Source organism: Pinus tabuliformis, chromosome 9 (genome assembly GCF_031772625.1).
Source record: "Pinus tabuliformis cultivar Carrire ecotype Pingquan chromosome 9, CPIR1, whole genome shotgun sequence".
NCBI classification, from domain to species: Eukaryota; Viridiplantae; Streptophyta; class Pinopsida; order Pinales; family Pinaceae; genus Pinus; species Pinus tabuliformis.
Genome location: NC_142307.1, coordinates 741,101,995 through 741,129,139, shown reverse-complemented (window position 1 = coordinate 741,129,139; position 27,145 = coordinate 741,101,995). Strand labels below are relative to the sequence as shown.

The following is a 27,145-nucleotide window of genomic DNA, read 5'->3' as shown; positions in this document are numbered from 1 at the left end:
AAAATGGAAAATTTTCCCAACGCGTAGCGCGCCTTTCAGGCCACTTTTGAGGCACTTCCCGGCATCGAAATGAGGCACAAGTTGGCTTTCTGTAAATTTCTAGATGTCTACTCTCTAGCCCAAGTGGAATTTCTTAATTTGGTGGCCATTTGCCCCTCCAAAATTGCAATCTCCCAAGACTGCTTCCTGTGTGTCCAAAAAGTGGCAGAAGGTCATTTTTTGCTTGTTTTTTGACCTTTTGGGGGCTCAAATCTCCATGAAAATTCTTGGCACTGGCTGAGCAAGTGTATTTTGCCATGAAAAATCCAAAAATGCTGAGTTTTCCTGAAATGGACCTCCCCAACTTAAGGGTAGCGCGCGGCGCGCTACGCGTTGAGGGCAAAATCCTGCCTTTGGCACAAAAAAGTCAAAATTGACCAAAATTGCTCAAAATTTCCTAAATTTTGAGCTGGAGGTGTGTCATTGAGCACCATGCTCCCTCAAGGTGGCTTCAGCCAAAATTTGAAGCGGATCGGGCCTTTTCCTCCGTTTTAGTGCCTTGGCCAAGCGTGCTTTGAGTACCTTCATTTTTGCTTTGCACACATGCATGTGGGCCCAATAATGGTTCTTCATATGGTGGAGCATGTCTTTGTCCCTATTTGCCTTTGCTATCAACCTCTCTAAATGTGTGTTCACCTGAATGAGCATAGAGCTTTGCTCCTTAGGTGTCAAATCACCGGGTCTCTTGCGAGCCAAGTTCTGGTCTTCTCGGATCCTTCGCAACTCATCAAGAGTGTGTTCATCCTCTAATTGCTTGTTGCGCTGCTCTAAGCATGTGATTGTCCAATTTTCCATTTCCAACTTTTGCTGCAACAAGTCATTTTCAGCCCTTAGTTGCTGGATGATCTCCTTTGGCTCTAGGCTAGGAGAACTGATATCAAGGTCAACAACATCTATGCCTGGATCACCTGATGGCCCCTCATCAACCTTGGGCTGCTTGCCTCTCTCTTATACCTATGCTGCTGTTGAAAGCGAGGCCCCTTCCACCTGGTGTGGAGATAACACTCGCTGTGCTGATGAAGAAGGCGAGACCCCTTTCACCTGGTGTGGAGATAATACTCGCCGTGTAGATGCAAATAAGGCCCTGTGGCCTCTCTTATATGTAACATAAGGAGGAGTGCTGACATGCTCTGGCTCAGGAATATCAAACTGCTGTGAAGGCCCTCCCTCATCATGGACAACCTCGGGAGGTGGCTGTGGCACCATGAAGAAGTCGCGAGAAATGAAATCCTCCCAAGCAATACCCTGCTGTGCCAACTGATGCATCACTATGATCTCGATCAGTGCATAATGAAATATACTTTTGAGCTGTTGTGCGGGAGTTTTCCTTTGCACTACGGGCACCATCTTCTCTATATTTCGACACATGAAAAATGGAATGTTCATCATTCGTACCCGGGTGAAATGCATCAACAAACGGATATGGTACGTATATAAACGTGAAAATCTGCCCTCACAAGTGAAATAACGCATAATGAGCCTCATCAAGGGTGCATACTCATCCCTAAGGAATCTGAAAGGAAAAAAAGCAGTAAGGTGCCTCATGCATCCGAGTTTGATGTATTGTTGATAATGAAATTTGTCTAGCAGCTTGCGCTTGGTCCACTCTTCCCCAACATTTGGTACTCCGGTGGCTTGAGCAACCATTTCAGGTGATAAGGTGAAATCCACTCCTGCAAGGTTCACATGGCCATTGTGAAAATGTAGGACAAACAAGCGGACCAGCTCTCTATGGTGTTGAATTTGTGAGATCCTCTCGCAATATCCAAAGCATGATTGATACCGAAAACATGACATTGCAAGTGGACAAGCTTGCAAATGAGCCAATGAAGTGGGCTCTTCCATGACATGCCGACCACCCTTACCACCCTTATGATGCCTCCTTGGCACTTCTACCTCTGGTGTTGAATCACTGTCATAGCTCTGTTCATAATCTGATTCGGTTTCTGACATGGTTATGAAGGCAAGATGACTGAAATAAATTGCTGACTTGGCACCCAATTAACTGCTTTTTGACTTTTTCAAATGCTGCCACCAAGGGGACATAAATACAAGGGAATTGTTAGGGATAGGGGAACATGTGGGAATTAGGGAGAATAAACACAAAGAAGGAATTTAGGGAAGACAAGCATGGGAAATTACAAAACTGTGGGATTTAAAGTGAAGTAGGGTTTAAGAATTAAATATGCTTTTAGGAATTTTAAAGAGGAGAATGATGAAATTTCAAGGGAAAATTTGAGGGAGAAAGGTGATGAAAATGAGGGAAAAAGGGATTTATAAATGAGCAACCTTAGACAACAAGAGCAATTTGAAACCCTAGTTCCATTGAAACTTTAAATTTTCCATAACCAGAGAGGGTTTTGATTTATCATTTACATAGCATTTGAACATATTAATTCTCTTTTTCATTGTGCAAAACGAAATTTAGGCATAGAGGAGAAGCCTACCTGCACTTTGCCTGAGAGAAAAATCGTTTTGATGACTTGCTGGCAACTTTTTGAGCTGAATCCCCAACGCGTAGCGCGCCCTGCCCAACGCGTAGCGCGCCTCTGACGCGTAGCGCACTTGTAAAATAACACTGGAAAAGTCTGTCTGACGCGTAGCGTGCCCCTGACGCGTAGCGCGCCTCTCTTGACGCGTAGCGCGCCCCTGAAACTGCTCAACTTGCTCAAGAACTCCTCAAATCGACTTTGCAAGGATTCACTAAGCTTGCAAGAGGCAAATGAGTTGCAAATGAGGAGTGATGTGCTTTTATAGGTTTCCTTTTGATTTTCACTTGCCCAAAACCCACTTTGTAATGTTTTAAGTATTGACACTTTTTGAATTAATTGGCTCTGACCTTTGATTTCTTTTCTTTGAAAAATTGGTTGAAATGATGATTTCTTCTGAAAATGTTTGGAGGGATAGCTTCTAGGATGCTTTGGCAAAGGATACCAAGGTTGCACTTCGACATTTGAAGAATTTGAAATTTTGAGAATTTTTACAAAAATGAGATAATGACCTTTGTTTTCAAAAACAGAGTTTTTGAGAACAAAGTGAAAATTTAGCTGTACAATGATGAGAATCTTTGAAATAATATTTAATGAAGGACATCCCTCTGGCCTACTAGTCCTTTATGACCTCTCAAGACAAAAGTGGACTCAACCCTAGACCTAAGACCTTAAAACTTAAAGCAAGATGAATGACCCTTTGAGGATTTTATTTACTTGAACAAACCTGAACCAGCAGTGCCAAACAAGAGGGGAATAAAGACACAAACTCCCTCCACCAGGATTATGGCATGCCTAACAGAATGCAACATGATCACACTGATGGGACACCTAATCATGAAATGCAAAGAGCTTTGATCTCTGGTGGAGGGCTACTAGACCGACTCTAACATTGGCTCCAATGGGGATGGTAGCTCCTTGGAGGTGCCAAGAACCGCAAACCTCTGGGAGAGCAGACCAGTGTCTTCAACCATTGGGCGATGGAGTCATTATTTACTCATTTGACACAAACTCTGACAGCTTTAGTGACTGCAGATTTGACTGAAAATTGGACACAACCAAAATTTATTGCTGGAATTCATTGGAATTTTTAAGTTACCAATAAAGAACACTGATTTTAGGCTAGTAAATTGATAAAAGGGGTTTTTAATAAAATGATGAGGTTTTTCTGGGCAGCATGGGGCAAAGAAACAACTTGAACAGAGAAATGTAATAAAAAACACAGATTATCTCCTGAGGCAAGGTAGGCAAGAAAGTTTAACATCAAATTGAGATTAAATGGAATGGCAAGACTGCTGAGGCACTGACAAGGGCATAGAGGATGAATCCTTGTCAAACATAAGAAAACATTAAATATGAACAAACTTAAAGGCAGAGCATATAAATTATGAATTCTACCTTAACACTTCATTTGTTCAAATGGAAACGATCATGAAATGAAATGAACACATAACAGGGTTTACATGAAACAAAGGAGGACACAAATGTTAAATCTCATACCACAGGAATCTCAGAAGTCAGAGCTGCATTTTTTAATTAAAATCTCTGTCAAAATCTGTACAATGAAGCTCTGTTCTCTCTCCTCCACCAGCGCTCAGAATTTTCTCTCTCCTTACAAATGAATTTTTAATACAATAAATAAATGCTGCTAAGGGAAAAACAAATCGATCCAACAACAAAGGTGTTGTTTCAACTGCAATTACAAAAATTAGAAAAGGGCGTTTCATCTATTCTAAACATAGAACAGCGTCCCTCTAAATCTTCTGATGATTGGCTAATTAAGAGGCAAAACTGGAGCGCAGATCTCCATAGGATCAGGGCTGAAGTCTTAAATCGAATCCCATTCTTTGGCTGTGATAGATAGCCTTGACTTATTTTTAGCTTGCCACGTTACATTTGTCATTTTAATAAAACAACCTTTAAACTAAAATTCTGCCAATTCAGCTCATGGTGACAACTATACTGAGCATGGTTGCATTCAACGTTTAATTTAAATTTATTTGCAGGAACGACCCAATAGCCAGAGTTATAATATGCCACTCATCGAACTCCAACACATCCAACCACATGCAATATGGTAGCATCAGTACTAGCTCACAATCCGCCTTCTAAGAGCCACATCGCTCGTAATCCCACAAAATCTCCAAATGATCCCAACAATCGCTGGCAGAAATCATGGAACAAAATCCTGTACGGGGTAATGAGGCCAGTCGCTAGTTGAAGCGCACGATTTTTGTGTAGCCGAGATGTTGCTGCAAATTGTTATCATATCCATTGGCCATATTTATGGTAGTACTGTTCTAGAATTCCGCTGATGGTACTCGGATAACTGCCCACTGCAACACCAATCATTTCTTTTCTGGAATTGGGCGAGGGTTCCTTAGGGTAACAATAATTCCTTGATGGTATGTAGCTCCAACAACCTCTTACTCAGCATAAGAACTATAGCAAAGAACATGTGCACCTTTGGAACCAGTAGAACCTCTACCAAAATTGACTGAAATAAATTTCCTCTGACCTGGTTTTAATTGGTGACTTCCACGTTTGTTCAATTAAATGCAACCAGGGCCTGTAGGACACAAACTGAATATATTCAAACATCACTAATTACATCGGTTTCCTCATTGCTTCACTGACTGGGACTCTCCATTTAACTTTGTTTCAGGGTTGGAAAAAATGGGCATAGGTAGTGAAGTGGGATTCACGCCATTTAAAAGAGAGGTGCGCGTAATGAAAATTTCTTTACCATTTGCATCATTAGGCATGTCCTCAACACCAAACCCTGACATAGTTGTGGACCCCTCTTGTAGGTTTTCCATGTTGCATCGCCTCAGGGAAGGAACAACCCCTTCACAATACCAGTGCCATAGCTTTCGATATGTTGATTCCAAACCATGAACAAAGTTATGTCTATCAGAAATGCTGGACTTCAGCATCCGTTCCCAAAGACACATCCTCAGAGATGAGAGCAAAGGAATGTTAGAAGCTAACTCCAATGCCTTGCTGGCATACTCATCTTTAGTTTGAGCAATTTAATTTGTCAAACCAACTTGGTGCAAAAGGCTTACACCCACATTGTGAGCATGAACAGACCCTGCCATGGTAACACATGGAACGCCTATATACAACGATTCACATGTGGTGGTCGTTCCAGCATGTGGAAATGTATCCAAGCTGATATCCATTAGGGAGTATGCTTGCATGTGATCATGGTTAAGCAAAATCAGAGGTAAAAGATCAACACGCAAAGACTCTAATCCGAGATTCTCCAAGGTTGAAAGAAATCTCTGCCTCACACTATCACAGCAAAAGGGCTTACACTTAACAACAAGTCGTGATGTAGGAATTGCACACAAAATCTTTGCCCATACACGCAAAACTCGCGGTGTTATCTTGGCGAGATTATTGAAGCTTCCAAAGGTGATGAATCCATTAGAAAGAGCAGGTGTTTCTACAACAGGCCCTGCTTCTGGAGATGGTGTGTAGCAGAGGAAACATCCTGGCAATCTTACAAGCTCTTCCACATGCTTCTGTCTTGTTTCCAAAGGATCTGCCAATGAATCTGTAAATCGATAATCAATGGTCGGCAAACCAGTTGTATTTGGATAACCAATCCATGTAGCCTGTACTGGAGCAGGCCTTCTTCTCATCAATTCCATATATATCTTGCCAAAGCCCACCTTTCTTCAGAACTCTTTCTCTAAACCTATGTGTCTTTGCATCTTAACAACTGCAGAATAAACGACCACCTTGTAGTCATGGCATGCAAGAGGTGCTTCTATGAAATATGAGACTGAATGTGTGAAGTAATCTGGTGATACGTAACCAATAACTAGTTTTCGTTCAGGATCCTTAGGATTATCCCAAGTAGTGTACTGAGGATAGAGATTCATAAACCGTTTACCCCATTCCCTGTGTGCAATTGAATACCTGCGACAATAATTTTAATACTTATTTAAAACTGTCAGCGGGTGTTGATCCACAATTGAGCTCCATGGAAAATTGAGCTATCTGTTTGCTGAAACTGGTGAAGATAATGCGGTGACAGAGTTGCCTTTGAAGCTGAAACAGGGCTGTCATTTGAAGAATTGGAAACTTTGAAGCATTTTGACACATCTGATGATTTCTTTGGCTGTTTCTGCAGGGATTGGAGCTACTGAAGTTGCTGCCATTGAAGACTGTAGAGCTTTGGAACATTTACCTATTTGTTACAAAAACATATTTGATGATTTCTTCTTCAAAACAGGGTTTTGAAGAAGAATCTATTTCACATTGATGACAATCCTGAAATAAACATCTACTAAACCTTCTCCTAGCCTGCAAGTGTTATTGAAACATCAAGCTTTACAAACATCTAAGTAGCAGTGGGTGAAAGCTTAATTGTCATTGGCCTGCATATATGAACTGAGATTTTGACAGCCACCTGTCATTTTGACTCTGATAGAGAACTTTGAGAAGACAAAGTCTAACATTGGCTCCAATTGGGATGGCAGCTGCCGCTTCTTGGAGGTGCCAAGAACCGCAGAACTTTGGGAGAGCAGACAGTGCCTCCATCCATTGGGCGATGGAGTCATCATTCCAACAACCAACACAAGAGTTCCAACTCATTCATGGAATGAAACTTGACTGAAATGATTGAAAAACTAGCTTAATTAACTTCAAACAAAAGCTGCAATGAAACTGGAACGAAATGCTGCCTTTTGGCAGCTTATTTATTTACAAAATCTACCCTACTTTGCTATAAAAACACTAGATCAGGTAATACTGAAGTCCCAGATCAACCATTCAAGTAATTCTGAAAATGATGCCGCTCGAGAATGCTTCCGCCAGGACACAGATGTAATTGCTAGCAGCCCTTAATGCACGTAATGAATCTGGCTATGTATAAGACAGCTTGATCTATCAATCGAACTGAAAAACTTGTCCATGTAAGTTGCCATTGGATCGCGGAAACCAGACTCTGTTGGCTGCCCCAACTCTGCAACACATACCTCCAGCCGCACACTGTCAATGTAAACATCGGTAGGCAATTCTATGATTTCTTGTTGCGAAGGAGGAAGGATTTCCAAGAATTTTTTAGGGTCTTGGAAATCATATGACTGGATCTGCTCATCTAAACATTGAATCTCCTTTTCGATTCTTTCAACAACTAACTCACAAAATCTAGTTTTGAAACAAGGGAACTTTGTAGATTTCAACCAATGAAGCAAGGCACTGAAAAAATCTTCATCAAGTTCAGAATCTGCTAACTCATTTCTTATTTCTTCTACAGCTTCACACAGGGCAGGGTTTGCCACATACCCTACCATTTCATGAATGGATCAACAAGAGTTGGAATGTCTGGATCGAATTGGAGTCGCCAGGTGAATGGTTCAGCCTGCATATGTGTCTGACTGCTGTCCACCATTAGCATCAGATCTGCAATTTGATTTCATGTACTGGGACAAGACAATCAACAAGTCAAATGTTCTCCCCAGTATGGTCGCCAATATGTTAGCGCTTGAATTTGGCCTCAGGCTGAAAATGACAAAATCCAAGGCAACATCAAACCACTTAGCCTCGTAGCTAGCCCTACGGGGACAGGAGAGGGCTCTCTCCGGGTCTATCTCGGAAAAAGGTCTTCAAAGGGCTGATATGACCAATAAAGAACACTGATTTTAGGCTAGTAAACTGATAGGGAAAGTTTGATTTTAGATTTTTAGAGTTTTGTTGGAAAACTGAGCACGACAATTTTGGGTGCGGGGATGATACACAGTTTTTGCAGAGTTCTTTTTGGGGCAAGGTAGGAGATTGTCTTGATGCCTTTGAATTAAGTGAATGGATAGAAATGACCGGTGAGGAGCTAAAGAGAGCAAGAAACCTTCGAGAGTTCTCTTTAGACAGATGAAAACATAGATATTAAGCAAACTTAAAGGCAGAGCATAGAAACCATGAATTCTACCTTAACACTTCATTTACTTAATGTGCAAAAAAGAGAAGTAGGAAAATGATACACATAACAAACTTACAAGTACATGAGAGAAGCACACCATCAACACAAAACACCAAAGGAATCCCAAATAGTGGTACAAAACCCTGGTCTTTCCTTTGCCAAAATTGCAGAGATACAAAGAGTAATACAGTCTAAGCTTATCCCTCAAGAGTCCAACCATGAAAATGACTAAGAAAGTACATAATATAGGCAAGCTAACACACTTCCTTGCCTTTAGGGGTCGAGCTCATCATCCTAGGAGCTGTTTCAACCAATTCTAAACTAAGCACTACAATCTAGGCAATCAAAACAACTTGCCTCTATAAGCTAGGAAACCAATTCATTCATTAATTTTTTGCCATTTTATGAATGAATCTTCTAAAATAGGTAAAAAGTGTCATGTCAATCATGAAATTACATCAAATACATCAAGGAGGATGAAAAATCCAACCAAAAAGTCAAAACTAGTCACTGCTGTGTTTTCCTGTGCTGAAGATGCAAAACTGGCAAATTTTCCCAACGCGTAGCGCACCTTTCAGGCCACTTTTGAGGCACTTCCCGGCATCCAAATGAGGCACAAATGGGATTTCTGGAAAGGTCTGGATGTCTACTCTCCATCCCAAGTGGAATTTCTCAATTTGATGGCCATTTGCCCCTCCAAAATTGCAATCTCCGAAGACTGCTTCCTGTGTGTCCAAAAAGTGGCAGAAGGTCATTTTTTGCTTGTTTTTTGACCTTTTGGGGGCACAAATCTCCATGAAAATTCTTGGCAGTGGTTTAGCAAGTGTATTTTGCCATGAAAAATCCAAAAATGCTGATTTTTCCTGAAATGGACCTCCCCAACTTAAGGGTAGCGCGCGTCGCGCTACGCGTTGAGGGAAAAAACCTGTCTTTGGCACAAAAAAGTCAAAGTTGACCAAAATTGCTCAAAATTTCCTAAATTTTGAGCTGGAGGTGTGTCATTGAGCACCATGCTCCCTCAAGGTGGCTTCAGCCAAAATTTGAAGCGGATCGAGCCTTTTCCTCCGTTTTAGTGCCTTTTCCAAGCGTGCTTTGAGTACCTTCATTTTTGCTTTGCACACATGCATGCGGGCCCAATAATGGTTCTTCATATGGCCGAGCATGTCTTTGTCCCTGTTTGCCTTTGCTATCAACCTCTCTAAATGTGTGTTCACCTGAATGAGCATAGAGCTTTGCTCCTTAGGTGTCAAATCACCGGGTCTCTTGCGAGCCAAGTTCCGGTCTTCTCGGATCCTCCGCAACTCATCAAGAGTGTGTTCATCCTCTAATTGCTTGTTGCGCTGCTCTAAGTATGTGATTGTCCAATTTTCCATTTCCAACTTTTGCTGCAACAAGTCATTTTCAGCCCTTAGTTGCTGGATGATCTCCTTTGGCTCTAGGCTAGGAGAACTGATATCAAGGTCAACAACATCTATGCCTGGATCACCTGATGGCCCCTCATCAACCTTGGGCTGCTTGCCTCTCTCTTGTACCTGTGCTGCTGTCAAAAGAAAGGCCCCTTCCACCTGGTGTGGAGATAACACTCGTTGTGCTGATGAAGAAGGCGAGACCCCTTCCACCTGGTGTGGAGATAATACTCGCCGTGCAGATGCAAATAAGGCCCTGTGGCCTCTCTGATATGTAACATAAGGAGGAGTGCTGACATGCTCTGGCTCAGGAATATCAAACTGTTGTGAAGGCCCTCCCTCATCATGGACAACCTCGGGAGGTGGTTGTGGCACCATGAAGAAGTCGCGAGAAATGAAATCCTCCCAAGCAATACCCTGCTGTGCCAACTGATGCATCACTATGATCTCGATCAGTGCATAATGAAATATACTTTTGAGCTGTTGTGCGGGAGTTTTCCTTTGCACTACGGGCACCATCTTCTCTATATTTCGACACATGAAAAATGGAATGTTCATCATTCGTACCCGGGTGAAATGCATCAACAAACGGATATGGTACGAATATAAACGTGAAAATCTGCCCTCACAAGTGAAATAACGCATAATGAGCCTCATCAAGGGTGCATACTCATCCCTTAGGAATCTGAAAGGAAAAACAGTAGTAAGGTGCCTCATGCATCCGGGTTTGATGTATGGTTGATAATGAAATTTGTCTAGCAGCTTGTGCTTGGTCCACTCTTCCCCAACATTTGGTATCCCGGTGGCTTGAGCAACCATTTCAGGTGATAAGGTGAAATCCACTCCTGCAAGGTTCACATGGCCATTGTGCAATTGTAGGACAAACAAGTGGACCAGCTCTCTATGGTGTTGAATTTGTGAGATCCTCTCGCAATATCCAAAGCATGATTGATACCGAAAACATGACATTGCAAGTGGACAAGCTTGCAAATGAGCCAATGAAGTGGGCTCTTCCCTGACATGCCAACCACCCTTACCACCCTTATGATGCCTCCTTGGCACTTCTACCTCTGGTGTTGAATCACTGTCATAGCTTTGTTCATAATCTGATTCGGTTTCTGACATGGTTATGAAGGCAAGATGACTGAAATAAATTGCTGACTTGACACCCAATTAACTGCTTTTTGACTTTTTCAAACGCTGCCACCAAGGGGACATAAATACAAGGGAATTGTTAGGGATAGGGGAACATGTGGGAATTAGGGAGAATAAACACAAAGAAGGAATTTAGGGAAGACAAGCATGGGAAATTACAAAACTGTGGGATTTAAAGTGAAGTAGGGTTTAAGAATTAAATATGCTTTTAGGAATTTTAAAGAGGAGAATGATGAAATTTCAAGGGAAAATTTGAGGGAGAAAGGTGATGAAAATGAGGGAAAAAGGGATTTATAAATGAGCAACCTTAGACAGCAAGAGCAATTTGAAACCCTAGTGCCATTGAAACTTTAAATTTTCCATAACCAGAGAGGGTTTTGATTTATCATTTACATAGCATTTGAACATATTAATTCTCTTTTTCATTGTGCAAAACCAAATTTAGGCATAGAGGAGAAGCCTACCTGCACTTTGCCTGAGAGAAAAATCGTTTTGATGACTTGCTGGCAGCTTTTTGATTTGAATCCCAAACGCGTAGCGCGCCCTGCCCAACGCGTAGCGCGCCTTTGATGCGTAGCGCGCCCCTGACGCGTAGCGCGCCTCTCCTGACGCGTAGCGCGCCCCTGAAACTGCTCAACTTGCTCAAGAACTCCTCAAATCGACTTTGCAAGGATTCACTAAGCTTGCAAGAGGCAAATGAGTTTCAAATGAGGAGTGATGTGATTTTATAGGTTTCCTTTTGATTTTCACTTGCCCAAAACCCACTTTGTAATGTTTTAAGTATTGACACTTTTTGAATTAATTGGCTCTGACCTTTGATTTCTTTTCTTTGAAAAATTGGTTGAAATGATGATTTCTTCTGAAAATGTTTGCAGGGATAGCTTCTAGGATGCTTTGGCAAAGGAGACCAAGGCTGCACTTTGACATTTGAAGAATTTGAAATTTTGAGATTTTTTACAAAAATGAGATAATGACCTTTGTTTTCAAAAACGGAGTTTTTGAGAACAAAGTGAAAATTTAGCTGTACAATGATGAGAATCTTTGAAATAATATTTAATGAAGGACATCCCTCTGGCCTGCTGGTCCTTTATGACCTCTCAAGACAAAAATGGACTCAAGCCTAGACCTAAGACCTTAAAACTTAAAGCAAGATGAATGAACGTTTGAGGATTTTATTTACTTGAACAAACCTGAACCAGCAGCGCCAAACAAGAGGGGAATAAAGACACAAACTCCCTCCACCAGGATTATGGCATGCCTAACAGAATGCAACATGATCACACTGATGGGACACCTAATCATGAAATGCAAAGAGCTTTGATCTCTGGTGGAGGGCTACTAGACCGACTCTAACATAGTCATTTATTTAGATGATACCACTGTCTTCTCAAATACAGATGAGGAACATTTTCTCCATTTAACGAGAGTTTTTGAAAAATGTAGAAAATTTGGTATCTCTCTTAACCCTAAGAAAGCATTATTTGGTTTAGAAGAGGAAAACTGCTAGGACACATCATTTCAAAGGATGGCATAAAAATCGACCCTAGTAGAGTGGAAGAAACATTGTAAATAAATCCCCCCAGGAACAAGAAAGAGGTCCAATCCTTAATTGGTAAAATAAACTTCCTTCGGAGATTTATACCAAATTTCAGCCAAATCCTAATAGTAATAACATGTTAAAGAAGGATACTGCAATTTAATGGCATAATGATGCAAAGGATTCTTTCACTAAGGCAAAGAAATATTTAACAACTGCACCCATTTTAATGCATCCTAATTTTACTAAAGATTTCATGGCATTCTCTTTTGCATCTGATCATACAATAACAACTGCGTTGTTGTAGAAGAATGCTAAAGGACATAAAAAACCAATTTCCTTTTTCAGTAGAGCATTGAGAGATGCATCGATAAAATAAAACATCATGGATAAAAATGAATTTGCATTAGTGAAGGAAATCAAAGATTTCAAGGTTTATATTTTGCACTCACATATTATTGCTTTTGTCCCTAGTGTAGTTTTCAAGAACATACTCACTCAAACAGATCTAGATGGAAGAAGGGGAAAATGAATTGTCACCATTATGGAATATGATATTGAAATCATGTCAACAAAGCTTATCAAGGGTCAAGAGTTAGAAAAACTCACGGCAAAGTCCAATTATAATGTTTTAGACATCAAGTTTATTGCAAAATTAGATGAACAGGAAGAGTAGACAACTCCACCGATCTCAGAAGTTTTCAGCACATCACCATGGTATGTTGACATAATTTTTGTTTTACAAAACTTATATGCTCCTCCTAGTTTAACTAAAACCAAGGCAAGGTTCCTTAAAATGAAATCTTTGAAATTCTGCATTATTGACAATAATTTATATTGGAAATATGCTGGAGGAATGTTACTAAAGTGTTTGTTGAAAGATGAATCAGATAGGGTCCTGGAGGAATTTCATCAGGGAGACTATGGTGGCCATCTATATTGGAAATCTACAGCCAATAAAATCCTTAGAGCTGGTTTTTACTGGCCAACCCTGTTCTCTGATGTACATAAAAAGGTCACCTCTTGCCATCAATGCCAAATATTTGAAGGTAAAAGAAAGCTGCTACCTCTACCTTTGAAACCAATTTCAGTAGAATTCCCTTTTCAACAATGGGGTTTAGACTTCATTGGTGAAATTCACCCTAGTTCCTCGGGCCAACACAAATGGATTTTGATAGCAACATATTACTTTACTAAATGGATAGAATCCATTCCCACTAGACAATCCACTGATTCTGTTATCATCCAATTTCTAGAAGGAAATATAATTTCTAGGTTTACATGCCCTCATAAAATCATAACTGACAATGTTGCTGCTTTCAAGTCTGAAAAGATGATATATTTTTGTAACCAATATCAAATTCAGTTAGGGCACTCTACTACATATTACCCTCAGGGGAATGGGTTAGCTAAGTCCTCAAACAAGAGTTTGGTTAACATTATTAAGAAATTATTGCTAGAGAACAAAAAGTCATGGCACAAAAAAATAATCAATGCACTATGGGTGGACAGAGTTACTTCCAAGAAATCCATTGGAATGTCACCATTCCAGATAGTGTATGGGACATATTCTATTTTCCCAACTTATTTGGGAACTCCAGTGTTAAAAATTCTGTAAGAAGCTTAGGTGGAGACCAATGAAATGCAAAGAAGGATAAACCAAACTATTCAGTTTCAACAGTCAAGGGAAGAAGTCTATCATAAAACCAAATTCACCCAAGAAAATATCAAAGGATTTATGATAAAAGGACTAAGGCAGATGATTTTCAACTCAATGATCTTGTTTTGAAATGGGATTCCAGAAATGAGGATAAAGGAAAACATGGTAAATTTGACAACTTATGGAAAGTACCTATTAAGAATGAAGCTTTAAAGGGAAACAATGCATTTATGTTAATCAATTTGAATGGAGAAGAGGTTCCAAGTGTTAGAAAATTATATATTACGGAGCAATGGAACACATAAAATATTGCAAAAATATAAACGCATAAAACAAGAGAGACATAGATATACGTGGTTCACCCAATTTGGGCTACATCCACCCCGACCAGCCAATTCTTCCTTTCTATTATCCAACAAAATGAAGAGACACAACCTATAACAGATCTGTTGTAATATCCTTTGTTTTCTCTCACAGTCTCACCTTTCTGTTTCTCGCTCACAGAATACACATCTATTACACAGCCTCAAATACAATGTCCTCATACAAAGAGAGGGGTTACCTTCTAGGGCAAAAAAACCTAAACTAAACATTAGGTTTATTTTTAGATCATCTGCCTAATGAACGACCCAGATTGACTAAAAATTACTATAATTTTACAAGGCAATTTTAAATCTGTTTTTAGCTTCGGGGGAGCCCCCGTAAGGGGACCGTTGGTCCTCGGATCCCTCAGCCGAGGGGGAACGCCCCCCCCGGACCCCCACGGGGGGGGGGGGGGGGGGGACAAGTCCCCCCCGCACCCCCCCGCGTGGAGGGGTGTACAAACTTCCTGGGCTATACATCCGGCTGAAACAAAGACCTTTGAACAATCATGCTCCACACACAACAATCTCCGACTTGGAGAATGATTGTAGCAACTCCACCGCTACTTCATTTGCTGGACAATGACTTCTCTTTGGACCTGGCTATTTCTCATATTCATCGTCATAGTTGAAGACCAATTGAAACTGAGCATGTTCTCAGTTTCTCCTTGGTTACAACTTTTGTTAGCATATCTGCAGGATTCTGGCTAGTGTGTATCTTTTCCAGCTTCAACTCTCCATCTTCCAACACTGATCGTATGAAATGATACTTGAGCTATATGTGTTTAGTCCTGGAATGAAATGCTGAGTTCTTTGCAAGATGAATGGCACTTTGGCTATCACTGTATAACGTGCCCATATCATGCTCCTTACCCAATTCACCCACAAACCTTTGTAACCAAATCATTTCTTTACTAGCCTCTGTAGCAGCAACATACTCTGCTTCTGTTGTTGAAAGTGCAACAACACTTTGGATTTTTGAAACCCAACTGACAGTTGTTCCACCAACAGTAAATACATATCATGTAGTGCTCCTCCTGTTATCTCTGTCACCTGCAATATCTTCATCAACATATCCCTCTAGGGAAATGTTTGAACCACCAAAGCATAATGCTTGATTTTGGTACCTTTCAAATATCTGAGAATCCATTTCACTGCCATCCAATGTTCCTTTCCTGGATTGTTCATGTACCTGCTTACAACTCCCACTGCATGTGAAATATCAGGCCTTGTGCAGACCATTGCATACATTAAGCTTCCAACTGTTGATGCATATGGAACTTTAGACATATAATCCATGTCTTCTTGGGTCTTTGGGCACATTTCCTTACTAAGTTTGAAATGACTAGCAAAAGGTGTACTAACTGGTTTTGCATTGTGCATGTTAAATCTTTTCAACACCCTTTGTATGTACTCATTCTGAGACAATGTTAATTTGCGATTTTTCCTGTCTCTAGTTATTCTCATACCAAGGATTTGTTTTGCAGCTCCCAAATCCTTCATTGCAAATGAATTTGCCAATTTTCTTTTGAGCACATTTATTTCCTGCATGTTAGATCCTACAACAAGCATGTCATCTACATATAATAACAATATAATATAGCTTCCATCATTTTGCTTTTTCAAATAAACACAATGATCAGAGTGACATCAAGTATAACCTTGTTCAGACATAAACTTGTCAAATTTTAGATACCACTGCCTTGGAGCCTGTTTTAAGCCATACAAGCTCTTCTTCAACCTGCACACTAGTTTCTCCTTCCCTTTCACTTCATATCCTTGTGGCTGATGCATATATATCTCTTCCTCCAAATCCCCATGGAGAAAGGTTTCCTTTACATCTGATTGCTCAAGATGCAAATCTTCAACTGCCACTAGACTTAAAATAGTTCTGATTGAAGTCATTTTAACAACAGGAGAAAATATTTCATCAAAATCAATACCTTTCTTTTGTGCAAAACCCTTCACCACAAGTCTAGCTTTGTACCTCTGTTTTCCTCCATCTTCTTCCTTCAGCTTGTAAACCCATTTATTCTGCAATGTAGTTTTACCTGCAGGCAACCTAACTAAGTCCCAAGTCTGGCTATTCATTAAGGAGTCCATCTCTTCTTCCATGGCTACCTCCCACTTCTTCCTTCTTTCAACCTGCATTGCTTCTTCATAACATTTGGGTTCACTGGAATTGGTCAATAATAAACAATATAATGAAGGAGAGTATCATTCAAGGGGTCTACTTATCCTGGTAGATCTTCTAACACCACTTTCAAGTGTTTGGGGTGCCTGTTGCTGTTGTGGTGGTTGTTGCTATTGTGGTTGTTGATTATTATTATTTTCAAGTACCTTTACTTTTTTAGTGATTTCATCAAGAACTGCGTATTCCTTGTTTTCTTTTTCCTGTTTCTTTTCCTGCAACTGATTCTTATACAAGACCTTTTCATTGAATATTACATCTCTGCTCCTAATGATTTTGTGATTTTCATAATCATATAAGCGATAACCAAAATCATTAACACCATATCCAATAAAGGTACATTTCTTTGACTTTGCCTCAAGCTTTGTTATATTTTCTTTATCAATATGGACAAAGGCCTCACAACCAAAAGGCTTTAAAAAAGAGTAGTTTACCTTTTTACCTGTCCATGCTTCCTCTGGAACACCACCATCCAAGGAACTTGAAGGCCCTCTGTTTATTAGATAAACAATAGTATCTACAACATCTACCCAAAACTGTAAAGGCAATCCTGCATGCAATATCATGCACCTTGTACGCTCCATGATTGTTCTGTTCATCCTTTCTGACACACCATTTTCTTGTGGTGTTCTTGGAACTGTCTTCTCTCTGCAAATTCCATGCTCTAAATAGTACCTATCAAACTCTTTGTTGCAATATTCACCTCCATTGTCTGATCTAAGACACTTCAATTTCTTTCCTGTCTCAATCTCAACCAAAGCTTTCCATTTTTTGAAAGTATCAAATACATCAGATTTATTCTTAATGCAATAAATCCAAGTTTTTCTAGTCGCATCATCAATAAAAGTAACATAATAACGAGAGCCACCGAGAGATGATACCTGAGCAGGTCCCCATACATCTGTATGCACAAGCTCTAATTTTTCATTCTTCTTTTCTTTCCCAACTCTGAGAAATTTGACTCTCTTCTGTTTTCCATAAATGAAATTCTCACAGAAGTCCAAATCAACATTCTTCAAACCCGGCAACAAATTCCTTGAGTGAAGAATCTTCATCTCCTTTTAACTCATGTGTCCGAGCCTACGATGCCATAATGCTGCATCTGCTCCTTTGGAAGTTAAAGCATTAACAGAGTTAGAAATACCATTTCATAAATACAATGTACCAACCTTTTCGCCTTTTGCTATTACCAGGGCTCCCTTGGTGACCTTCCAAGCTTTATCTATGAAAGTTGTCACACAACCTTCACCGCGTAACTGCCCTGTTGAAATCAGATTTTTCTTTAGATCTGGAACATGCCTTACCTCCTTTAGTAGCCATTGGTTTCCATTCTGCTGTTTTACAAGAACCTTACCCATTCTAACAATTTTACAGCGTTTATCATCACCCAAATGAACTTGTCCAAAATCTCCTTGAACATAGTCATGAAAGTATTTCTTATCAGGTGTGGCATGGAATGAGGCCCCTGAATCTACCACCCACGAATCAGTAATATTTTAGAAAGAAAGAATCAAAGCATCTTGTAACACCTCACCTGTCACATTTGCTTCATGATTGTTTTCTTGCTGTGAATCTCCTTCTTTTCCCTTCCGATATCTATAGTCTTTCTTTAGGTGTCCTTTCTTTCCACATTTCCAGCACACTATCCCCGATCTGGACTTGGATCTGCCTTTCCTTGATTTACTGCGATATCCTGAGCTCTTTCCTCTTTCCATTTTTCTTCCCCTAGACTCTACACTCAAAGCATTTCCTGATGTCTCACCGGAGCTTTTTCGTCGCATTTCCTCGCTAAGGATAGCACCGACAACATCATCAGACTTTAAAGTACTAGATCCAGACACAGAGTTACTAATGGCCATTACTAAACCATTCCAACTTTCTGGCAATTAGAACAAGAATAACAGAGCTCTAACTTCATCATGAAAGCTTACCCCTACAGAACATAACTAACTTGTAACAGTATTAAAATCATTTAAATGATCTGCAATAGATCCACCTTCTGGCATCTTCATATTAAATAATCGTTTCATAAGAATACCTTGTTTGAGGCTGAGGGTTTTTCATATAGTTTCTCCAATGTCTTAATCAAACCCTCTGTCATTGTTTCCTTCGAAATGTTGAAGGCGACCGATGCTGCAAGGCACAACCGTATTGTTCCAAGTGCCTTTCTATCGAGAAGGTTCCATTCTTCATCTTTCATACTTGTCAGCATCTTTGCTTTTCCGCCCAATGGTAGGTATAGATCTTTCTGATACAGATAATCTTCCATCTGCACCTTCCATAGTGAGAAGTTTTGGCCATTAAATTTCTCGACCCTAAACTTACCATCTTCCGCCATTTCTCCCACTCAAACAAGGAACCCTTCTTTCCTACGAGTTTATCAGACAAATAGACCTTTGGATTTGATACCAATTGTTAGAAAATTATATATTACGGAGCAATGGAGCACACAAAATATTTCAGAAATATAAATGCATAAAATAAGAGAGACACCGATATACGTGGTTCACCCAGTTTGGGCTATGTCCACCCCGAACAGCCAGTCCTTCCTTTATATTATCCAACAAAATGAAGAGACACAACCTACAGCAGATCCGCTGTAATATCCTCTGTTTTCTCTCACAGTCTCACCTCTCTGTTTCTTGCTCACAGAATACACATCTATTACATAGCCTCAAATACAATGCCCTCATGCAAAGAGAGGGGTTGCCTTCTAGGGCAAAAAACCCTAAACTAAATATAAGTTCTACCGTCAGATCATCCGCCTAATGAACGACCCAGATTGACTAGAAATTACTATACTTTTACAAGGCAATTTTACATCTATTTTTAGCTTCAGGGGCGCTATCCCCGAGCCCCCGCTGGGGGACCGTTGGCCCCTGGACCCCCTAGCCGGGGGGATCGGCCCCCCCGGACCCCCTAGCCGGGGGGGATCGGCCCCCCCGGACCCCCGCGGGGGGACAAGTCCCCCCCGCACCCCCCTGCGTGGAGGGGTGTACAAACTTCCTGGGGTATACATATGGCTGAAACATTGACCTCGCACCCCCCCGCGTGGAGGGGTGTGCAAACTTCTTGGGTTATACATCCGGCTGAAACAAAGACCTCTAAACAATCATGCTCCACACACAACACCAAGTGGACCAGTGAATGGTAGGCATCTTAAGCATTATTTCCCATTAGAGTAAGATAAATCATTCATCACCATTGTAAAATACCATTTTAAATTTATATTGCAAGAGTGCAGGTGACTATCAATAGAATTTTTACCCCGCAGTGAAGGCCCTAAGATTTTATTTGATGTGTTACCATAGATGTGAATGAAATACGAGTGAAATAGTTCAGTTAGAAGATATTTGCAGCATGCCTAATGGACCAAGGCTACTGAATCTATAGTGTTCTTGGCACCTCACAAGGAGGATGCCATCCCCATTGGAGCCACTGTTAGGGTCCTATATCTCATAGTAGGAGTTGTTTTTACCTAATGATTTTATATTTGGAAAATGTAAATAATGTTTTATGTTTGAAATTTATTTCCAAAAGAAAAAAATATATATATAGAAAAATAAAAAGAAAATAAATTGTAGGGGACAAAAAATAGAATAAAGAAATCAATGGAAAAGAAAAGAAAAGAAAAGAAAAAAAACAAAAAATATGTTTGAAAATGTCCCCCTAGGTGAGAAAATCTAAATGCCACCAAGAAAAATCAGTATTGCATCAGTTTACATTTAGAAATTTTGAATAAAGTGTGCAGCTTGTTTAAATACCACTTGGTAAATAGGAAAATTAGAAATGATTTGGCCTAATCACACTTTTTAATCGTGATTAGGCTAGGAATACAATAAGCTAGGTTAGTGAATAAATTAATCACTTGGTTTAATCATGATTAATTGATAGGAAAAATCAGTAAAAGTGTGCTTTGCTAGTTCAAATGTAGCATGGAATTGTTTTCGAATATGTTTTAGGGAATTTAGTTTTTGATTAACCTTACCTTATGTAAGCATTAATCACGCTTTAATGTGCTTGTAATAAAGTTGAAAATATGTATTTTAGCCCAAGATAGTACTTTAGAAGAAAATGAACGGCTGAGATTGTCCCTCGCCTGGATCAATGGCGGGGGAATGTTTTCGGGCCCCCTCGAGCTCAACTCCTCTTTTTCCATGGGGTGGGGGGGGGGGTGTCCAAAACTCCTAGTATGTGGCACCCTCTCGATGTTTCACACCCCCTGTTGGGAACAGGTTCCAGTAAGAGTTAATTTTGGGGCTAAAGGTCTAAGTTTTGGGTAGAGAACCCAAATTTTGTATAAAAAAATTTAAAGTCTCCGCATTTTAGGGTCGCGGAGTGCCAATATGTAAAGAGTAACTAAGGGTTTTTCACCCTTCTTTTGTAGAAGTCATGTCGGCTGTAGATATCTACCCATGGTCTGCGGACCATGGGATTGTATAAAATCAAGTGTTATAAGAGTCTCATAGTAGTTTTTTGGGGGTAGTAACTAAGAAGTTTGAGTCATTGATGGGTTTGTAAAGAGCTAAGAGTGAGAGTCTTAGCATAGGAAAGAGGCTCTGCAGCTGAGTGTATAAAGGCCTAGGGTAGAAGTCTGCAGTTGAGTGCATGGGCCCCTACAGATGTGTGCACAGGGCGGATAGAGTTTTTACTGAAGAATTGGACCGTTAAGAGACATAGTCTGTGCTCCTCTTCCTCCTCCTGACCATTAAGACTTGATGGTAAGAGACATAGCAAGAGACATGGTTAAGTTATTGTGAAGTGAGGACGATTGAATGTGGGACATGATCATCTATCACACATTGAAACTGGAGAGGAGTCTACTAATTTAGAGGAAGAACTTCCTGACACGCAACTCTTCACAGTGTGCATCGTGGACAGTCACTTTGAAGACAGAATACACTTCCTAATGATAGGAACAACTCTGAAAGGATATACAAGCCAACAGAAGAAGGAATTGGTGGTGCGTGTGACAAATTTTTCTGTTATAGCAGGGCACTTATACAAAGTGGGATCGGATGAAATATTGAGACGTTATGTGTCGAACTTTGAATGAAGCAGCATCCTCGGTGAGGCTCATGGGGGAGCCGTGGGAGGAAATTATGTAGGGAAGGCAACAACGTAGAAGATTCTATGCATTGGTTTGTGGTGGCCAACCTTGCATAAAGACTCGAAGGCGTATTGTAAGGCATGCAATGCATGTGAAAGGACTGGTAGGTCATCACAGAGGAATTAGCTGCCTCTGAATCCACAGGTGACGTTACATCCATTTGACAAGTGGGTGATTGACTTTGTAGGACTGATTTAGCCTCCAAGAAAGAAGATGGGTGCATAGTAAATTATCACCACGACCGAGTATTTAACCAGATGGGAGGAGAAGATGGGTGTGTGGTACATTATTACCACGACCGAGTATTTAACCAGATGGGCAGAGGAACAACCTGTGGGGAACTGTACGGGTGCCACAATAGCGAAGTTCATTTTTTAATATGCGCTGACGAGGTTTGGGTGTCTGAGGATTTTGATGAGCGATCGCAGTAAACATTTCCTTAATGAAACAATCAACGCGTTGATGGAGGAATTTCAGGGGTACCATAAAAAAAGTATGCCTTATCATCTACAGGCTAATGGGATAGCGGAAGCGTTTAATAAATTATTGGAGAACACGCTGAAAAATGTTTTCAATGCTCAGATAAATGACTGGGATGTGCGTGTACCCACGGTGCTATGGGCTTACAAAATGACTTGCAAGAAGCTGACTGAAAAAACACCTTTAAGGCTGGTTTACGACATAGAAGTTGTGATGCTGATGGAGTACATTGTACCTAGTCCGCGCATAACGGCATTCACAGGAATGGCGAATCGTGGAGCCCTAGAAGAGAGGCTCACACAAATAACAGAGCTTGAGGAGAATAAATTTCTAGCTGGATTCTATCAACAAATTCAAAAGGAGCACGAAAAGGAATGGCACGATTAGCAGATCAAACTATGCACCTTCAAGGTAATTGATTTGGTTTTATTGTATGAGAGCAAGTTTGATAAATTTCCAGGGAAATTTAGGATGCATTGGCTGGGGCCATATGTCATCAAGGAGATTACTGATGGTGGGGAAGTTCAGTTGTTGAAATTGAATGGGGAACCCTTCCCAAGGAAGGTGAATGGTAGTCAATTGAAGTCTTACACCGACGATCTGGTTAGATGACTATATGAGGGAAGCATAGTCTTAGCACTCTAGGCAGCTGAAAGAAGGTGCGAGACTATAAATTACGCTACCCGGGGTGGGGAGCTGTGCGATTGGTGAACTACACAGAATGAAGGAATATCACAGTGTTCGACGAAGCGTGTAGAGAATTGTGCTATCAAGGAAGAAACCGTGTAGGGTAGCCAGAGAGTGACTGTTATGGTCATTGTTCATGATTTGACGGTGAAAAAATGACCAAATGGAGTAGGGGGACGACATTTAAGTTGGAATTTAAGGGCAAGATCTTTGAAAATCTACCAACAATCTAGCATTTATGAGCAGATTTGGTTATGAGCAGATTTGGGGGGGGGAACGATCAGATTTGAATTTGAAAATGGCTATAAAATTATAAATTATAGATGGCTTCCTAGCGGGAAACACTTTGCATATTGAGAGGTTTTGAGTTGTGTTTTCTTCTGTGCATGAACCGTGCATTCTTCGAAGAACTGCTTGACTTCCTAGTGTTTGATCGATTTCTAGAATCTGACCTCAATATCATCCGTGACATTATGCTAGGACCAGGTCCCATAGAACCCATGAGTGCTGAAGCAATTACAACCGAGGGAGTCGTTCCAGAGGTAGCAATGGCAATAGAGGGAGCTGCCCTCGAAGTTGCAAGTGTTGAAGTTCTGACCGAAGTGCCTAAATCACCAAGGTCGCCTAGGCTGCGGCCTACCCTGACTGAGACTAAGAAAGGCAAGCAAATAATGACACCTCAGCCGGTGTGCGCATCACCCAGGAAGCACCCGCAGAAGGACAAGCCCACCACACAGGGAAAGGGAAAGGTGGTTGACCTAGAGGCTGAAGAAGAGGTTGAAGAGATCCATAAGGGAGATGAGGACATTGATATGGGGGCGAAGCACATTGATGTGGAAGGGTCTGACCCTATTTCTAAACTGCCTAACTATATTCCTCCGCACAGAGGCAAGACAAAGGTTCTAAAAGACATAGATGAAAGTAAGGTCACGCTGTATACACCCTTACTACCGGATAAAATTGTCTTTGAAGGATCGTCCTTGGGGTGCGTCCCCCTTCTAAAGATGGAATATTGGGATTTGGATGACACGGAGCGTTTCCCCCATTTAGCGATAAATTAACTCATGCATCGTGTCTTCTACAAAACTTTGGAGTAACCACCTTGGAGCCAAGGAAGTGGCTGAAAGGCATGGACAAGGTTAGCCTGCTAAACCTGCTATGGGTGTTGCATTACAACCACAAGCCCATCACCATGATAGTGATCAAGTAGCTGATGTGCTTGGTGCATGATGGGTGTCTGTGGCTAGAAGAGCCAATACCCATCACGGACATGGTGATCCATAGGATCACTCGGTTGCTGCCCTCTGACGAAAATCCAGCCATGGCATTTGGCGGAAATATAGGTGAGTGTGACCTCACCGAAGCCATGAAAGCTAAGTTTAAGTTCACAAAGAAGTTGCGCAACTACGTCATCACAAGTGTAAATAACCCCTTGGTCAAAGTCGCCACTCAAATCTTGGTTGGAAAGATCATGAGGAAGTGTCACGCAGACGAAGTGTCGGCACCAATGATAGCCTTGACAACCTAGTGCATGGAGGGTGTACAGTTTAACTGGGCATGCTACCTCTGCAATGAGTTCCTCACGAACTACAGATAGGTGCAGGATCACAACAAAACATTTCACTCTACATGGTTGTTATTGTCCATAGTGCTGGTCGCCTGGGAGTTACTCGAGGGTAGTCAGTTTTCTTTGGTCGCACAAGATTTGTTGGAGGCCACGAAGTTCACTTCGCTCTGGGCTACAAAGAACCCTCAAACGGTCAAGGAAAGTAAGATCTTTTTGGATCTTGATGGAGATGAGTATCCATATGGCCATCAATTGTAAACCGTGACTGTTGCCAACAGTTTTTGATAAGCTGCAAGAGTATGTGGATTTCAAGGCTGACTTCCACCACATCTCATTACGTGCACAGAAGGATCCTAAGCAACAATGGTATGACTTGCCATACCTAGCCACAGATGATGCAATTGCAACAGTCCTTGACCAGTGGTCGACAGATTGGCACACTACCTCAGACTTGACCATTGGATCTAGCAAGTCCGCAGTGCAGTGAAAGAAGGAAGAGGCCAAGATGAAGATGGAATAGTTGACTGTGAAGCGAGAAAAGGAGGGTGAGGACAAGGCCACAACAAATGCATTGCCGCAAAGTAGACAGGAGGTTAGGAGGAGGAAGAGGAGCGCGACTCTGAAGCCATGACAATTGAATGTGGAACCCGATCATTTGTTGCACATTTAAACTAAAGAAGAGCCTACTAATTTAGAGGAAGGACTCCCTGACGCACAACTCTTTGCAGTGTGAATCATAGACAGTCACTTTGAAGACATAATACACTTCCTAACGATGGGAAAAACTCCAGAAGGATATACAAGCCAACAACATAAGGAATTGGTGGTGCATGCAATAGACTTTTCTGTTATAGTAAGGCACTTGTACAAAATGGGATCAGATGTAATATTGTGACGTTATGTGCCAGACTTTGAATGAATAGCATCCTCACTGAGGCTCATGGGGGAGCCTTGGGAGGAAATTATGCAAGGAAGGCAACAACGCAGAAGATTCTACGCGCTGGGTTGTGGTGGTCAACCTTGCATAAAGACTCGAAAGAATATTGTAAGGCATGCGATGCATGTCAAAGGACTGGTAGGCCATTGCGGAGGGATGAGCTACCTTTGAATCTGTAGGTGACGTTACAACCATTTGACAGGTGGGCGATTGACTTTGTAGCACTGGTTGAGCCTCCAGGAAATAAGATGGGTGCACGGTACATTATCACTGAGACCGAGTATTTAACCAGATGGGCGGAGGCACAACCTGTGAGGGACTATATGTGTGCCACGGTAGCAAAGTTCATTTTTGAATATGTGTTGACGAGGTTTGGGTGTCTGAAGATTTTGATGAGCGATTGTGGTACACATTTCCTTAATGAAACGATCAGTGCATTGATGGAGGAATTTCAGGTGTACCATTAGAAAAGTATGCCTTATCATTCACAGGCTAATGGGAAGGCGGAAACTTTCAATAAAATAATGGAGAAAAGGTTGACAAGGGTTTGCAATGCTTATAGAAATGACTGTGATGTGCACGTACCCACAGTGCTATGGGCTTACAAAACGACTTGCAAGAAGCTGACTACAAAAACACATTTTAGGCTCGTTTATGGCATAGACACAGTGATGCAGATGGAGTACATTGTACCTAGTTTGCACATAGCGAAATTCATAGGAATGGTAGATCGCGGAGCCATGGAAGAGAGGCTCGTGCAGATAACAGGGCTCGAGGAGGATAGATTTCTAGCTAGATTCCGTCAAAAAGTTCAAAAGGAGCACAAAGAGGCATGGCATGATTGGCACATCAAACTGCGCACCTTCAAGGTAAATGCTTTGGTTTTATTGTATGAAAACAAGTTTGATAAGTTTCTAGGGAAATTTAGGATGCATTAGCCGGGGACATATGCCATCAAGGAGATTACATATGGTGGGGCAGTTTAGTTGGTGAAATTGAATGGGGAACGCTTCCTAGTGAAGGTAAATGGTAGCCGATTGAAGTCGTATACCGACGATCCGGCTACATGACTATATGAGGGAAGCATAGTATTAGCGCTCCAGGAAGATGAAAGGAGGAATGAGACTATAAAATACATTGCTTGGGGTGGGAAGTTGCGTGATTGGTGAATTGCACGGAATGAAGGGGTCACAATGTCAGAGGAAGCGCGCAGGGAGCTGCGCTATCAAGGAAGAAACCACGCAGGGTAGCCGGAAAGTGACCGTTATGGTCACTGTTCATGATTTTACAGTGAAAAACGACCAAATGGAGCGGGGGGTGGCATTTAAGTCAGAATTTAAGGGCAAGATCTTTGAAAATCTGCTGCCAATCTAGCATTTATGAGCGGATTTTGGGGGAAACGATCGGATTTGAATCCGAAAATGCCTATAAGTTACAGATGCCTACCCAACGGGAAACACTTGCATATTGAGAACTTTGGAGTTGTGTTGTCTACTGTGTATGAACTGCGCATTCTTCAAAGAATTGCTTGACTGCCAGTGTTTAATTGATTTCTAGAATCTGACTACAAGATCATCTGTGACATTATGCTAG

The 27,145-nt window shown here is 41.1% G+C and overlaps 1 pseudogene; it reads right to left on the bottom strand.

Annotated features, from left to right (window-relative positions):
- Nucleotides 1-4,992: 4,992 nt before the first annotated feature.
- On the bottom strand, nt 4,993-22,041 carry LOC149150830 (putative UDP-N-acetylglucosamine--peptide N-acetylglucosaminyltransferase SPINDLY pseudogene; annotated as a pseudogene).
- Between the last annotated feature and the right edge of the window lie 5,104 nt (nt 22,042-27,145).